At 45.0% G+C, this 11,524-nt stretch overlaps 1 pseudogene; it reads right to left on the minus strand.

Moving 5' to 3' along the window:
* LOC129835426 (dynein axonemal heavy chain 2-like) overlaps window positions 1–9,867 on the minus strand; it is a 214,451-nt pseudogene extending 204,584 nt beyond the window's left edge.
* Window positions 9,868–11,524: the final 1,657 nt, after the last annotated feature.

Below are 11,524 nucleotides of genomic sequence, written 5' to 3' on the forward strand. Positions count from 1 at the left end.
TCTTGTGTAATCAGGCAGTTTCCTGAGAATCTGCAGCTCTTCAAACCCCCGGCGCGGCGCTGAGACGGAGAGGCACGTCTTGACTTAAGAGTAAAATCCACTGGCCTTTTCTTCTGTCTTCCAGACAGACAGAGACTGGGAGGCTTTGTGAAATACACCAGATGGTGTTGAATATCTGGGACGGACGGGGAGAGAGACTGAGTGTGCGTGTGTGCGTTAGAGTTTGTGTAGGAGAGTGTCCGACAGCTTGTTGTAACAGTGTATCTCTATGTACCATATAACATTGCAGAGTAGGTCGACAGAAGACAACAGCTGCCGCTAAAGGGCTCGCTATGCTTGAATAGAAACGCACTTTGTGACAACTGCCGATGTGTGAACATAAACCAAGGTTCTGTAATGCCTCCCACCACTACTTCATTTCACCAATCACGGGCAGCGGCTCGGCAGACATACTATTCAACATGAAGATCACTTTATTGATCAATTTAAACACAACGTCCAACCGAAATTTGACTTCCGCTTTTAACCCAACACCTCCGAAAGACACACAAACGCATACATATACAGGTTTGGGGCGCTGCCACGCTAGGCGCCCCGGGGAGATGTGGTTGTAGGGGGTTAAGCACCTTGCTCAAGGGCAGAATGACAGGCAATGACATCTAAGATTTGATACCAGCAACCCTCCTGGTGCCAGCTCACTTCCTGATGGATTTTTTCCCGTCAGACCTGGGATTTAAACGGGCAACCCTCCGGTGGCTGGCTCGCCTCTCTAACAGCTCGACTACCTGCCGCCCCAGTTGGAAAGGTAAGAAAATGTTTGTTGCATAGAGCAAGTTCTAACAGTTGGCATGTTCTGTTCACTTCCTTTTGTCTGCCTGAACTGGAGACATACCGCTACATACCAGGGACAATGATCATTATCACTAGAGCCAATTATTTTTTGGCTTAATCCAAAATGGCAACCTGTTCACTAGTGTCCTACTTGACCTTTGTCCATTGGGATGCATTGTAAATACTAGTAAATCATGAGAATGTGTATATTCAACAACAACTGCTCCCCGCATCTCTCTGATTCAGAGGGGTTGGGTTAAATGCAGAAGACACATTTCAGTTGAATACATTCAGTTGTACAACTGACTAGGTCTCCTCCTTTCCCTTCCACATTATTATCACTAGGCTATATGAAGGGGTTTATTGTTACTTTATTTTCGCTCTGGGCATTGGCTGGAACAGGGTCTGTTTGATTAGAAAATGATATTAAACAAGTTGTTGTGTTATGTTCTCTCTCTCCAGCAATAAGTAAATAAAATCCAAAACAAATGGTTGTTTAGGCCCCTGCAACGCGGAGGTAACGGTAGGGACACACACACACACACGCACATAAAACTCATGTGTGCACAAGTACACACACACACACACATAGACGTGCACACAAGCACACACACACAGACGCGCACACAATCACACACACACACATACACGCACACACACACACACACACACACACACACACACACACACACACACACACACACACACACACACACACACACACACACACACACACACACACACACACACACACACACACACACACACACACACACACACACACACACACACACACACACACACACACACACACACACACACACACACACACACACACACACACACACACACTGCTGCTACCGTGAATCAAATGGACTGATTAGAAATGATTGTCCCAGAAATCACACACAGCGGAAACCACATTAGACAGAGCTGGTTCTGCTCCACCTTTCAGAGAGAGAAAGAACAGATTGAATCTTGAATCCATCTCTTACCAAAATAAACACAAGATGTTTCTTTTTTTTTAATATTTTACGCCACTGGAGGGAGAAAAGCCCCTCAACTATGAGACCAAAGAAAATGTACTGAGAGTGGTGGTGGACACAGTAGTGGCACACACACACACACACACACACACTGGTGGCCATTGGAGTTACATAAAACCAATGACTGTATATATGAATGGACAAAGCCATCAATCACATGACACCATTAATTCATAATATGAAGATTCAATAACGCATTGAAGACAAATTAGCTACTCCAGGAAGTGACGTTGCAGACTAACTCAGTGCTGCCCCCTCTCATTGAGTAAGTCAAGTTGAAGGCCGACTGAGGACTGCAGGTTGCCATTAGCAACTAATTTATCCTTATAACCTCTTCTGTGTGCGATTAAAAAATAATTGGTTCAAGGATATAGATCTGGTGTATTAGAAGCAATTACTGGTACCATGATTTGTCTTCATTTTTTTTTTAAATTAACACGAAGATTACAATTTTTCCATTGACTATAATGGAGATTCTCTTTTCTGCTAACAATGCCTGCAGTCCCGCGGTCGGCCTTGAACTTCCATGGCTTCAATGAGAGGGGGCAGTCGTTCTCCGCTGCATAAAACAATCCTACTTTCCCTGTTCCTCCTCAGCCAATTACAACAGTGGCGGTTGGGGTTGCTGAGCGGTTGCCGAGCCAGGTCTATGAACCAGGTAGTGTGATCCAGGTCACTGGTCACAAACGATGCCTTCAGACTCCTGGCCTGCTCTACACAGAGTGCCTTTATGCACAGTGTACAGTCAGCACTGAGCAGCAAAACAGTTGTAAAAACCCTGCTATCCAGTCACAGGTGCTTAGAGGAATAATAAACAGGAAAATAAACAGCGAGGCTTGGAGGGCAGATAAAAAGCCATCACACACAGTGAAATCACAGAGAACTAGTGGGAAAAGAAGCCAAAAGGGCACGTGGACATAAAAGCGCACCTGTGATGTTTGGAGAGAGGCACTGCTCCAGTCAGTGTATGAACTGATGACTGTTATGCTGTTCCTCAGCATATTATACTACAGCAAACAATCCTGCTCAAACAAACTGCTATTGAAAAATAGGCACTCATTTTCCCAAAAAATGATTGAACAGAAGGTCCACTACTACTGCCTTGTAACACTAGGAAGAGTAGCTGCTGCATGGGGATCCTGATCAACTCAATTCAACTTCATTTCTAGATGTTGAAACCGTGAGAACAGAACAGACTTGGGGTTGAATAAGCCAAGGCCTACTCCGTCTCTCTCTCTAGGACTCTCTCTAACTCTCTCTGAGCAGACGTGACAGGAGCTATAATGAATGGAGAGAAGAGAGAGCGAGGGCGAGGGAGTGAGAGAATTAGAGCAAGAGAGATCCAGTCCTTTTGGCTGAGGCTGCGGAGGTGTTGGATGAAGGAGCTTGATCCGACCCGAGCGCAGTACCCTTTGAGCGGGTTAAAGGTGTCTTTGGACCCTCTGTGTGTGTGTGTGTGTGTGTGGAGCTGAAGGATGAAGGAAGAAGTGAGAGAGGGAGGAGAGATAGAAAGCGTCTCCTTTGAAAGCTCCGTGGCTGGAAGGCCTTTGAGCTAGGTTACGTTGCTCCCCTCCCCACACCGCCACTAACCCAGAGGAAACAATTAGACCAAATGTTTTGTGCCAGTCAGTCTCTTTCCCTGATGTATTATCAAAGGGCCGGAGAGAGAGACAAGAAAAGGGAGAAAAAAAATGAACTAGAAAAGGAATACAGTTGGTGGGACGGCAACAAACGATTCCAGCAACGAGAGAGGGGAAGGTCAGAGCGTAATTATGAGAGGTTAAACGCTTTTCCCGGCTTCGCCTCTCGAGGAGATTGAAATAAAAACGACTGGATAATAAAACGAGTGTGGTCCTCTCTGCTCAGCTAACATAGAAGGGGTGTTGTGGCTGTGATCTCTCTCTCTCTCTCTGTTACTACAAGCTGATGCCTTATCAGAGGAACAGAGGAGCAGTAGTACACTCTGATTGGAGTGCAGAGATACCTGAATGAAGACCTGAGGGCCAGCTGATAGGCTGAATATTTAGCAGGGGGAGACAAGATTGGTTGGAAATAAATTCTTAGAAGGAGAGGTAAGTGGTAAGAGCTGAGTTGATAGGGAGGGATATGAGTGGGTGGCTCAGTGAAGCAGGGTTAGGGTCAATTCCATTTCAATTCGTCAGTCAATTGACTCAAGAATTGAAAAGTGGCATTCATTCATTTTCAATGGCAATTATCCCATTGTAATTCAACTTCAATTCCACTCCCAAATTTACTGAATCAAAATGAAATTGACCCCAACCTTTCACCGGAGTGAATCTGACAGAGAGAGGGTCCGTCCCATACAATAAAATCTGGTAAAACACATTCTCTACCTTTCTGAAGAGTGCAGTGAGCTTCTCATGGGTGTTGTAGAAGACAAGTAGTTGACCAAGATGAGTCAGATGGGGTTGAGGATAAGGGTGAGGATGTGGGCCTTCTTGGGAGACACCTCTGGGCTCGAGCTAGGCCATCGCTGCACAAGACTCCCTCGGCATGGAGAGGAAGGACAGGATGGGCTCGGAGAGTGCCGTCCTGGAGGGGACACAATAGATGGATGGGTGAGTGAGTAGCAGTGGGGGAGAGAGAGGGTGGGGTGGGAGAGAAGAGGACAGCAGAGGGTAAGGCAGTTAGATAAACAAGAACAACAGAAGACAACAGAGTCAGGAACATTTTAGGGTAACGTAAATTTGGCTCATGAATTGGAACATGAAGACGCTGCGATATTTATGACAATAGACCCCCACCAGCAGCAGATTCACACACCCCCACACCCCAGGCTTACTCTCCAGTCTCTGCACCAGCTCCTTGTTCTTACTGGTCACCTCCGGGCTGTGCTGCAGGGCCTCCATAGGGATACAGCACTGTGTTGCCCACCAGCTTGAAACTGCTTTCTGCATGCACACACATACGATTACATTAAACACCACATAATCATATTATGAAGTATTTTTATTATTTTTATATATTATTTTTTATACTGCAAATACACCCAAATGTATCGAGTTGTTCAACAACGGTAGATATGTAAAGACTGATTTCTGTACAGCACTTTGAGATATCAGCTGATGTACGAAGGGCTATATAAATACATTTGATTTGATTTGTAACATATTCCCCTACGCCATTCAGATGAAATACATTAATATTGACTATATGCACACAAGGGGAAACCAGTGTTCACTACTCTACTGTAGGCCACTGAATAACACAGAGTGAAAATAGTTCTCAGCATCTCTCCAACCTACTGCACCATTCACCTCAAACATTTCCCACCACTTGAGTGAGAAGTGCAGGAATGAAAACTATAATACAGAGCAACATGAAAGAGAAATGGTTTGAATGAACGAAGAAGAGGTGGAAGGAGGAAGGGGAAAAGCGGATCCAAACAGAGTGTATTGGCCTGATGAGAAATGAAGAGATGAAAGAGAACAAGGTCGGAGTATCAGTGAGAACCAGAGGCTCTGGTGGTACTGCCTCTGACTGGGAGGCTAGTTAGGACACACACACACACACACACAGAGATAAACACAGAGCAAGAGAGAGAGAGTGAAATAGAGTGACACAGAGAGAGACAAAGAGAGAAAGACAGAGGAGAGAAAGACAGAGAAGAGGGAGAAAAACAGACACACACACACACACACACACACACACACACACACACACACACACACACACACACACACACACACACACACACACACACACACACACACACACACACACACACACACACACACACACACACACACAGAGCCAGACGGGAGACACAGCAGAGAGACTCTGACCTTTATGGGAAGAGAAATAACACAAGGACAGAAAGAGAGATAATGAGACAACTCAGAGCAGCAAACCTGAGCAAAACAGCTAAAGCGCAGTGTTGTTTTAGGTGCGTGTGTCTGCTTGCATCCGTATGCTGCATCCGTATGCGTGTGTCTGCTTGCATCCGTATGTGTGTGTCTGCTTGCATCCGTATGTGTGTGTCTGCTTGCATCCGTATGTGTGTGTCTGCTTGCATCCGTATGCGTGTGTCTGCTTGCATCCGTATGCTGCATCCATATGCGTGTGTCTGCTTGCATCCGTATGTGTGTGTCTGCTTGCATCCGTATGTGTGTGTCTGCTTGCATCCGTATGCCTGTGTCTGCTTGCATCCGTATGCGTGTGTCTGCTTGCATCCGTATGTGTGTGTCTGCTTGCATCCGTATGTGTGTGTCTGCTTGCATCCGTATGCCTGTGTCTGCTTGCATCCGTATGCGTGTGTCTGCTTGCATCCGTATGCGTGTGTCTGCTTGCATCCGTATGCCTGTGTCTGCTTGCATCCGTATGCCTGTGTCTGCTTGCATCTGTATGTGTGTGTCTGCTTGCATCCGTATGCCTGTGTCTGCTTGCATCCGTATGTGTGTGTCTGCTTGCATCCGTATGTGTGTGTCTGCTTGCATCCGTATGCCTGTGTCTGCTTGCATCCGTATGTGTGTGTCTGCTTGCATCCGTATGTGTGTGTCTGCTTGCATCCGTATGTGTGTGTCTGCTTGCATCCGTATGTGTGTCTGCTTGCATCCGTATGTGTGTGTCTGCTTGCATCCGTATGCCTGTGTCTGCTTGCATCCGTATGTGTGTGTCTGCTTGCATCCGTATGTGTGTGTCTGCTTGCATCCGTATGCCTGTGTCTGCTTGCATCCGTATGCCTGTGTCTGCTTGCATCCGTATGTGTGTGTCTGCTTGCATCCGTATGTGTGTGTCTGCTTGCATCCGTATGTGTGTGTCTGCTTGCATCCGTATGTGTGTGTCTGCTTGCATCCGTATGTGTGTCTGCTTGCATCCGTATGCGTGTGTCTGCTTGCATCCGTATGCCTGTGTCTGCTTGCATCCGTATGCGTGTGTTTGAGGGCAAACCTTTTCTGTATAAATATCTATACATAAGTACGTTTATGTGTATGTACGCTGTGTGTATTTGCGTATCCAGGGAGCAGTTAGTTAACGCTCGGCAGATTGAAGTGAATGGATAAATAAACAGTGGATGAGGTAAACCTTTGCCTTCCAGCCAAATGGATCCGCTGCTTCACGACTGCAACTGCAGAAGGCCAGGCGTGGGGGAAACCTGTGTACCAGAGGCCCTATTACCTGGGCTGCCTGCCCTCCGCTCGCAACTTACGTACACATTTATGTAGTCACTGTAGTAAAGGCCTCACACACACTGCAGTCACAGTGGACGTATAATGATTTCATTGTTTTTGCCACAGTGAGTTCAGAATAATGTTTCAATATCTCGCAGAGAGAAGAATGCTGTTCAGTTTACCCTGGAGGCATGGTGATGTGCCTTTCTTAAAAAGTTCTGTATCCTTGAAATGTTTTGTTTCTTTCTTAGATGGCGTGCACATAATTGACTGAATATGATCCACAAAATGAGTTAGCGGGAAGAGACAGGGATACAAAGAATGTAAAGTGCTACTGTCACTATTTAGAATTACCCAAATCGTTGGCTGATTATCCCACGAGTCTGACTGAGCTGCTGCTTCAGGTGAAGAGTGTGTGTGTGTGTGTGTGTGTGTGTGTGTGTGTGTGTGTGTGTGTGTGTGTGTGTGTGTGTGTGTGTGTGTGTGTGTGTGCGTGCGTGCGTGCCTGCGTGCGTGTGTTCTGATTGTGCAGTTTATGTTTACCGACAGAGTGTAAAAAGTGGCATAGTCTGTGGTGATTGAGCAATTAGCATAAATGAACCATCACAGCGCACAATTGACTGCACAGTACTGGTGTGTGTGTATGTTTGTGTGACTGACTGCGTGATTATGACTACGTGTCTCATCAAAGGTCGCTTTTACTGAGAACTTCTACCTTTTTAAAGGAGAAGAAGAGGGTAGGAATAGCACAATAACACTGTGTAGGCTGCTACAATTTTCTCCAAAAGCCTCAACAACAGTGAAGCATGAAACAGATCAATGGTTTTCTGTCAAAGCTGTCGTTTTGTCAACTGTGTAACCTTCATTGTTGTTGGGTTTCTCTCTCAGAAAATAGTTTTTCAGGTCTGAGCCTGGCAGCTTTTTAGACAGCTATGTGTAATTGATATCAAAGAGGTTGTTCATGAAGGGTTGTGGTTAGTAAATGGGACCTCATGGGAAGGGAGAGGGGGATGAAGAAATGGGAAGTGGAGGTGAAGGAGAGGTGGGATGAGGAGTGGAGGGTTTACAAGATGAGAGAAAGAGGGACTCCTGCTGAGTTGGGGAGGAAGAAGTGCAGGAACTGTGTGCCCATTCTGGGTGGCTGTGCGGTGCAGAATGTATGTAAGGCTAGCACTAGGTGGCGCTGTGACTACCCGAGGAGCCACATGTAAGTTACTACCTACCTGCGAGGTTGGTAAGGAAGCAGTGCATGCGGGTAGAGTAGTTGTTCTTGATGCTGTCGGGCCAGGCGGTGCTGAGGGTGAACTGGGGGCCTGCACACCGTTCATCATCCTCAACAGTTTCTCGGTGGCGTTGCCTCGCACCATGCCAAACTGCACAACGCTCTCAAACAGCACCTCACCGCCATCAGAGCGGACGAAAAAAGCCAGCTGGTCTACCACCTTAGGGAAGAGGGGGACACTTATGCAGGGCCTTCTCGTTTTCTTCTGACCAAGGCAGCTCAGACATGTGGGTCAGAGCCACACAACTTTTTAACAGCACCCTCTGGATGGGGGGAGGGAAAGGAAGGGGAAAAACTTCAAATCAATCAAATGTTCTCATGAAATGGGAGTTTGAGCCGATGGGAGATTGCAAGAAAAGCATTACATTAAAACTTTTAGCCCTTTTGACACGTTTATTTTGTTGTCTAAATGCTCACAGATTTCAGTTTGTATTGACTGATACAGCATGTTAGTATAACAAAACTTGAACATCAACAGTTGTCACAAAAGCGCTAACTAATTCCACATACCATCCCCCCACCTGACCTCCCTCTACATGCAATTCTAAACTCGGTCTTTCAGATAATACACAGTATTCTACCTCCATTTCATTATGGCGGACAGAGAAAAAGAGTTTATTACCCAGATATGTCTTAGTCATATTACTATGCAGATATATACAGGGCTGAGGTGCTCTGCTCTGCTGTCTGGTAATGTAGAATATGTTAGCAGGCAGAGTGTGTAGCGGATGGGAGTCTGATTACAAACACTGTAGTTACACCACCCACCATCAGCTCGGCTCGGCAGCTGCTGCCGTCTTCCACGGGATGACACTGTGGGGGGTATGGGTCACTGCATGGAAATGCCAGCTATGTGTGTGTGTGTGGCTACTACTGTGTTCTTCCCTGGGCTTCAGAGTGGTAATAAATGATATTAATTCATTTGATGAGAGGGACAGTGACTGCGCAGGTACACTGACCAGCCGCTCTATAACCCCCTCCTCCTGCTCTCCACATTGAGACCATTGTGTCCGCCAGACTTTTGCACGATCAACGTTTTCTACTTGGATTATGGATAGAACAGAAAATGGTCTTCTGACATTTTCTGGAGAGTTGTTTGCGTGTTCATCTGCAATGGAGATACAGTGTAATTTGATCCCATCATTTGTATGTCTGCTGGTGGTATATTGAGTTTGACAATCAATTCATTACTGTAGACAGGACTTCCGCTATAGGGAAATATCATGATATTTTTACCAGGCCTATGGGGTACGCGCGCACCTCTTCTATCATCACGGGCATTCCTCGGCTGCTTTCCTCTTGAATCTCCACTGTGAGTCACACACACACACACACACAAAAAGTATTAATAATTACAGTGACAGACACTAAAATGTTCATAATTACTTCTTATTCACTGCGTTGTCAAGATAATCTCTGCCATTCTCTTTTCTGTCATTTTGTGAGAGCAGGGGGGGGTCGTCATTGCTTTCCGCAGTGGTTATGAGTTCAATGCTGATATGATATAATTATGCTGAGTACCACTGAATGCTATGAAGTTACAAAAGGACTGGAAACTCGTCCCTAAAGAGCCCATGGGTAGGACTATTTGTCAAACGTCTGCTCGTGTAATAACTTAATTACATAATTTAGACATTTTGGATAAAAGTATCTTTCATAAAGTCTAATTTATGCCTTGTCATTTGAATAGCTTTTTGGCAATTGAATCAAAGAGTATAAAAAGCTAATTTAGTCATTTGAACTATGAAGAAAATAAGCTGAATGATGTCAGTCTCAGGGTGAGGTTTGCTGGGTCATGAGATGTTCAGCGGGACACAAGCTTATCAGATAGAAATACATTATGGAAAACAGACATGCTTCCAGATCATGATGAGTAAAGGAGTCATGTCAGCTCTATACATAATATTTCTATCTGCAACTATCAGAACATTAATAAGGCCTCCTGAACACATACCCTGGTGGTGTGACAGTATTTAGAGCTAAGGTTTGCTCATGTTAGCCTGGTCCCAGATCAGTTTGTGCTATCATGCCAACTCCATTACTGAGCCTTTAGTCCCCTCCATACCTTATTCAACAGGAAAGTCTGGTAGCCCAGGGAATAAATGCTTACAAATTAGTGCGAGACAGTCCTGATGTCTGGAGGACATATCTGCAAAAAAAGTTCTAAAATCAAAAAGCCACAGGTTCATGAACTATTATTATTATTTTTTCAGGCTGATATCTGCTCGTCAGCCACCTCTCTTGTCAAAGCTGGCAGGGGGACCCTGCTTTATTGAAAATTTGATTTAGATCCCAAGTTGTCAATTTCTAAGGACTGTATGTAATAAAGGAGACATGTTAATAGGGAAAGGGAGTAATAAAGAGAAAGTTAAAAGAAAACTCTTTGAAATGCACCCTCACTTTAGATCAGAGATGGGAGGCAGCAGGTTGACAGTTACCAATAACATTAATATGGTCTGGAGAACAAACCGTTTGCTTCAGGCAGAGATTAACTGTTAGAGGGACACTTGCTTTTAATGTCGGGCGGTTTGTTTTTGCAGAGGATAGCCACCAATAATTGTTCCAGTTGGAGTGAAGTGGGAGTAAAAAAAAGACTCATAAATTATTGAACATAGCTAGCTAACGTGATACACATTTTTCTCTATAAGTTATTTAACATTCAGTAGCTAGCTAACGTAATACACCTTTTTTTGGTTAAACGTTTGGCATTATAACGCCTCTGAAGGAGTGCATAATTTCCTTTCCAAAATTGTATATTTGTACATCATACATTGTACACCATTTGACTAGCTAACGTTAGCTAGCTACTGGTAGCTGCAGACCAAATATATTAGCTAACTAGCATGCAAGTTAAGCATTGCACTGTACTTGTGCATGTAACAATAGAACTTTAACTAGTTGACAACCACCTCACCTTTCGTAAGTTAATAATACTGTTGGCAAATCCAGGTTTGTAATGATTTAGCAGTTTATTCTTACATACTCTAAAACCACTAGATATACAATGTAAACGGGCTTGCCAACTGTTCGTTTCTTCTGTGTTGTTGCCCCCACTATCGTGCTTTGTAGAGGCCCGCTTGTAGGACACGTCTCCATGCAAACGGCGCTTGCACCATTTTCAACTCCCTTTCTCGGTTGCACTCGGGCCCCACGAGAAGGCAAGCCGTCGACAATAATGTGAGCGTTTATGTCCTAATTCGCTCATAAAGCAAAAAGACTGATTGCCAATTGCG

This window comes from Salvelinus fontinalis, chromosome 36 (genome assembly GCF_029448725.1).
Source record: "Salvelinus fontinalis isolate EN_2023a chromosome 36, ASM2944872v1, whole genome shotgun sequence".
In the NCBI taxonomy this organism is placed as follows: domain Eukaryota; kingdom Metazoa; phylum Chordata; class Actinopteri; order Salmoniformes; family Salmonidae; genus Salvelinus; species Salvelinus fontinalis.